Here is a 6,714-nt window from a genome sequence, read left to right on the forward strand (position 1 = left end):
TTTCATCAAGTCAGCAAAGAATAACTACTATAGAACAGTTGCAGGTGGACACCATGCAAAGCCCCCAAAATTCTATACAAATAGTCTCTAATTCGTTACTATAGACCAAGTAACAATCAACCAGGTTTTCTGGCCTCACAAACTCTACTACTTTTTTTGTTTGTTTGTTTGTTTTCCTGATATTGTTTTCAAAATCTTTCCTCAGGGACAGAGTGAAACTATATTTGCACACAGATGATAAGCCAGTTATCCCGTGTAATATAGGATGTATACAGAAATTAGGGCTTATACATGCTAGGAAGAACTCTAAAGAGCTTGGTAGTTACTCACTCAATGAACTCTCACAATGTCCCAAGGAATTGAGTGCCTAAGTAACTTGTCCATACTTAAATAGATAATAAACAGAACAACTGGACTCCATTCTATAAAACTCTGGATTCTGAGTAGTATGCCCCTAAAGTTAATTAAGCCTGAGATATAGACAAAGGCCTCAAATTACATTTTCTTTCTATGTTACCTTCCTCTAGGCAAAGATGACATCAGTCCAATTCACTTCCATTTTGCCTTTTCTATGCATCCTTTGGCTTCTATATTCTGTCTTCCAATACAGACCCTTGCACACCCTTTGCAAAGGTCCTAAGGCTTGCCTTTTTATACGCTTTGCTAGGTATAGCTCTACCTACCACCCAAGGTCAATACAGTGTGTTCTCTCTCCACTATTCCCTTATTAAAGGCTCCTGGGTACTTTGTACTGTTTAAAGATTGCTTAGAACTTCACCAAATAACATGAGGATGAGACTGAGCAAAACAATAGCCTCGGTCTTGTAACTCAATCCCAGCATCTTTTGAAGACCAATGGTTGTATAACAATCCCCTGTAATTTTTAGGTTTCAGGACCCACTGACAGTCTCTCCTGGTAACTGCAAATGTAATGACACTTGCATGTCCTTGTTAAGATTATTAACAGAATTACGAACTCACGGAGGTGTGTGTCTTATCACTGTCCTCACTACTTATGATTCTGTCCATCATCCTGCACCAAGCTAGCCTCCGAGTAGGTTCCAAAGAATGTCACTTCAAAAAAGATGAAAGGCTGACTCTGTGGGCTACAGTTGTTCCTGAAAGTTGTTCCAGTGAAAGGAATAGCTTACAAATTCACTCTGCAGCTAGAGCCCTGTGAAAATTAAGGAAGTCTGAAATGGTTCACAAGAGTATAAGCAAAGCATATTAAAAACAATAAAAAAGCATAAACTCTGAACACAGAGAGGCGTAGGGGCAGTCCAGAGCTTCCAAGTCATTTCCAAAAACAGCCATCCTCAGCACTTGCCAAGTGAGCAAATCAGCCTTCTCCAGAGGACTCAAGTAGCAGCCACCAGAGATGTTCCATGAGACCTGTGCTTTCCTCCATCTACCTTATTGTCAGCCAAAGCCAGATAGACAGTGAGGAGCATGAGAGAGACCTCCTTTTAGAAGTGATGGTTGTTTAGGGCAAGAGTGAGAAAAGGTTTCTACTAAAGTTCACTAGCCTCCAAACTCATGGAGTTTTATACATTAAGTAATTAGAGTTTTTCTGTGTCAATTCTATCTCAAATAAATGGTTTAAAATATTTTTAAGACTTGAGATCTACATGATTTGTCGGGGAAAAATCTTTGAGAGAGCCGATAGTGTAAACCTTCAGTTGACCTCAACATGCTGCCTCAGTCTGACCCTCTGGGGAGCCAATGTGAAATAACCTGCCTTCCCCATACCAATGGTTGCCAGACCTGGCAGGAGGATCACAGGTTCAAGGTTACCCTAGGCAACTGAGATCTCCTCTCAAAATAAATTGAGAAACAGTCAGGGACCATAGCAAATAGTGCTTATCTAGCAACTGTGAGGCCCTAGCTTTCAATCCACAGCACTGAAAATGGAAAAAGAATATGAAGAAAATATCAAGGCCTGGTAAGCCTGACCTGTAGACTGAAGGGAGGAGGAAGAAGAGAGGGAAAGTAGGATGAACATAAAGGGCAGGAAAGAGGCAATAATAGGAAAGGCATCAGATCATAGCAAAAAGCCACTGTCAAAACAGAAGAATCTCTCCTTCCTGTCTCCCTGAACTCAGCCCTCTTGGCTATTTATTTCTCTTTTGCTTATCAGGCCTCTTGGTGTCAACGTCTCTGATCTGCTGAATTTTAGGCTAGGAGTATCTCATTCTGAGTCATTTTCCATGGATAAACCTTGGGACTGATTTTTAATGTGTCACATAAGGAGCTTGGAAACTGTCACTTCCACCTTCACACCAAGAAGAGGCTAAAGAAATGCAAATTCAGAGAGCTGGAGTTTTGCAGATGCAAAAGCCACAAGGACTTTATGATGGTGAAACTGGGTTGAAGCACACTGACTCCTGAAGAATTAACATGGCCTGATGTAAAAAGTAAAAAACTAGTTGGGTGTACTTTGGGTGGAAGGTTGAAGGACAGATGCTTTTGTGAATTTTAACTCTTAGAATCTGACCAGATTATCAGAGGCAAGATAAGAGAAAAATGTCTCCAGATTTCAGATAAAGGATCAGCAGGGGTGGCCATTTTAGAATGATTCTAGAGCTTTCTTTTCTCATTACCAAGGAATACCCTCAAAATAACTTTCCTATTTTATTTTTCTTTTAGTTTTTGAAATTATAATCACATCTTTTCCCCTTTCCTTTGCCTCTAAACCCTCCCATAAAGCCCTTCTTGTTTTCTATCAAATTCATGGCTTGTTTTATCATTAGTTGTTACACACACACACACACACACACACACACACACACCTCTATAGATACAGATACAGACTCCCAAGTACATAAATACAACCTGTTCTGCAGGTGTGATTTTGGGGATGACTGTTAGGTACTAGATATGTTCTTTCTTGGGAAATGTTTCTCCCACGGTCAACATTTCTTAGTTGTCTGGTGTTTTTTATGGACCCACAGATTCATATAGTTCTAGCCCCGCATCAAAGACACTTCTCTTTACAGAAAGGAAAGCATTACAGAAAACCAATCAAAATGCAAAGCTGTAGAGCCCAGTCCCAATGATGCATCTACAAAGCAACCCCTGTACCAAAGGGTCACGGAGGGTTGCCAAAGAGGAGGGAGCAAGATTGTAACAGCCAGATAATTTTAAGGCGTTTCTGTGAAATTGTCTTCTAGGAATGTCAGACACTATGTCCATAAAGTCTAAACACCATGACTGCCTAAACATCATTGGATAAGGACGACAATAATAGATATACTAACATAGACAAGGAAAGCACCCAAGTACCTTCAATACTCACCAAAGAGAAAATATTTTAACAAAACTAAGCTATGTATGTTTTAACTGAATCTCACAAACAATAGAGAAAGAAAACACACATTTCAGGCAACTTTAACCTTCCCTTGTCACCTAAGGGGTGAAGGGGAGAGGTGTGGAGATGTGCTTTTGAAGGTCAGAGCCTATAGACACAGTTCCAAGGAAAATGATAGGATTTTTTCTTCTGCCCACACCTTGCCATACAACAAGAGTTGTCCCATACCACAGGAGATTACAACTGAGAAAACTGCCAGGTCCAGACTCTATTGATGGAAGAGCCTCTGGGAAACCTACATATCATAGAGGACACTTATATCACTAGAACCTCTGACATTGGTAATACAACCCTCAGAAAACCAGCAGCTTACCTCCTAGACAGACAGACATAAAACATCCTACTAGTAGCCTGTGCAATACAGTTCCATTTATCCAATATAGCATACCCATACTTCAAACAAACAACAAATCTTCAGGGCATTCTAAGGGGCAAATGATAATGAAGACAATCCTCTGTGTGTGTGTGTGTGCGTGCGTGTGTGTGTGTGTGTGTGTGTGTGTGTGTGTGTGTGTGTGTTTCTAAATAGATAACTGAAATGTGAGAATAAGAGTAGGTATGGCAGAGGGTTAGAGTTATAAGTTTTGAATTTGTAAATACTGTGAATAAGATACTGAGGACTCCAGTGAAAGAAAGTAAGCAATAAGGGAGGGAGATGGGGCAGGGGGTGATTAGAAAATGACAGGGAAAGGACAAATGATGTAATTATGCTTTAGTTTTAATTTTTCAATTAAGAATATATGAAATAAGAGTAAAGTAAGCAGAGAATAGCAACTCAGGGAAAGAGCTAGAAAATTTTAAATACCACTAGCAAAGTTAAAGCAGGGGTGTGGCTTTCATCATGAGACAGGATATGACACAGAAGTCTTAAAGATATGTCAAGAGAAAATTGTAGAGACTATGATTTCATTAACAAAAGCAATAACATATATGATGAGAATACCTTAACAAAAGGAAAAAGAGAGAAAAAGAAAGACAGAAATATTTTAAAATATAATGACTGAGGATTTTCAAAAGTAGTGGACGACACCGAATTATGGTTCCAGGAAGCCCAGAGAACTCCTAGCACAATAAATACACAAAACCCTATTCTTGAACATTGTATTCAAACTGTAAGACATCAATGTCAAGATGCAATCCCCAGCATCACTAAAAAAAGAAAAAGAAAAGAAAATCAGTTATGGAAACAATTTCTTGAAGGCACAGACAGAAAACATCTTACTTGTCATGTAACAGGGAGAGCAGAAATTACATTGGGCTTCACTTGGCAACCGTCAGGTCAACAACACAGTGAGTGAGCCACAGAATTCTATACCCTGGTGTGAAAGCATCCTTCCAGAGTGAGGGAGAAATAGAGTATTTGTCAGATAAATAAAAACTGATATCACAAGTAGCCTTGACTTGTAAGAAAAGTTCTTTGGACAAAAAGACCATGATACCAATAAGAAACTCAAATGTGCCTAGAAAGAGGACATAAGGAAAGAAAAGTAGACTAAAGGAAATCTTTTATTTTTCTGATTCTTACTTGATCCAAGTGCCAACAAGTTGTTCAAAGTCGTAGCACCAGAATACTCTGTAATGGAAAGTTTCTATACTTGAAATAAATAGCTGGAATATTATTACAGGGAGCTGGAGAGAATTTACACATCTCAGCTATGAGGTAGTCATATTATTAATGAAGCAGTGTAGTGGTACCAAAGCAAACTTATGATAACTATATGTGTTCAGTAGTCTATTACTCTCAAGTCTAATTTCCATGATTTCAACTACCCCTTTGTTAACTAGGGTCCAAAAATACTCCATAGAAAACCCAGGAAATAAACAATTCAGGTGCTTTAAATTGTTTATCATTCTGAGTGATAAGATGAAATACTGTGCCATCCCATTCAGTCTCATCCAGGGCAAGACTGTTTTGTTGTCTAGCACATCTATATAGGAGGAGCTACCTGCCAGTTCAGTCATGCAGTAGTGCCTGATTTATTGCATTGATTACATGGAGTAACAAACTTTAGTCCTAAGATTTGAGGCATGGGGAATCCTGAGGCTTTCCATGGATGAATAGAAATGACTATATTACAAACCCCAGGAAACAACCTAAATGTTTTACAATCTTTACAAGCCAAACCTTTGTACAAGCACTTTCTAGATCTGCAGTTCCCTTCCTCATCATCATTAAATCTACTTTTGTATCCTTTTTGGAACACAGGAAATGTAAAAGTCAAGACTAATGGGGAGTTAGGCATAGGATTATATCAGTGACTGGATTTTGGGTGGCAGGCAAACAAAACAGTATTGAATGCAGGAGATACCATTGAAGGGCACTATCCCCACCCACCTATTTACCCTCACAGTCAACCAAGCATCATGTCAGATCTAGTCTTACCTCAAGCTCATTGGTAAATAATGTATCTGACTTTATACTTCATGTTCTTCTTCTACAATTTCTAAATCCACAGAAGCCACCTGAAAGCACCCTGGATAAACTCCAGTGCATCCATGCCTCAGGACGAAGCAGGACTTAAGCACTAAAGTCTTTTCTTCAAGTGTAAAATAGCTACATAAACTCCTGGCTAGGGGTGACCAATTCCCCTATGCACAAGGCTGTTGACCTTCTCGCCTGCTCACAAACAGAGCTGGAAACGCTCCTGCCTCTCTTCCTTCCTCCACACTTTCCCCCTCTGGGTGATCATTAACAAATGTGACATTATTTTGCTGTAAATGTGTAAGTCTCTTGGCTAACTTCAGCTCCAATTGTTGTTCCAGTTCCCTTTTCTTCTTATGAGAAAATTAAATTGCATTTGCTAATGCTCACAAATGTCTCTCCTTCAATCCTTTTTAACTGTCTCTGGGGTCAAGTTCTCCATCTCCACTATTCTTTACCAACATCTGGGCTGACAAGACTGGTGGCCATCTCTCCATCTTCACTGCCTTGGCCTTCCCCTTTATTCTACACATATTCCCTTAAGGCCTCATCCAGTGTACTGAGCTTGGACAATATCGCTGTAATGATGGTTCTCATGGCTGCAGGTAAAGGCTAGATTTCCTTTGGATTTCCAGACACATATGTCCTATTTTTACTACAACTGTGTGAGGGTTTTCATTGCTGTGATGAAACACTATAACCAAAAGGCAACCCAGAAACTGGGGAGAGAGGGATTTATTTCAGTAAGATTTCCATATCAATGAGTGTCATTAAAGGCAGTCAAGGCTAAACTCAAACAGGGCAGGAACCTGGAGGCAGGAGCTGATGCAAAGTCCATGGAGGGATGCTGTTTACAGGCTTGCTCCTCATGGTTTGCTCAGTCTACTTCCTTATAGCACCTTGGACCACCTGTTATCACCCACAA

This window comes from Mus musculus, chromosome 14, assembly GCF_000001635.26.
Source record: "Mus musculus strain C57BL/6J chromosome 14, GRCm38.p6 C57BL/6J".
NCBI lineage: Eukaryota > Metazoa > Chordata > Mammalia > Rodentia > Muridae > Mus > Mus musculus.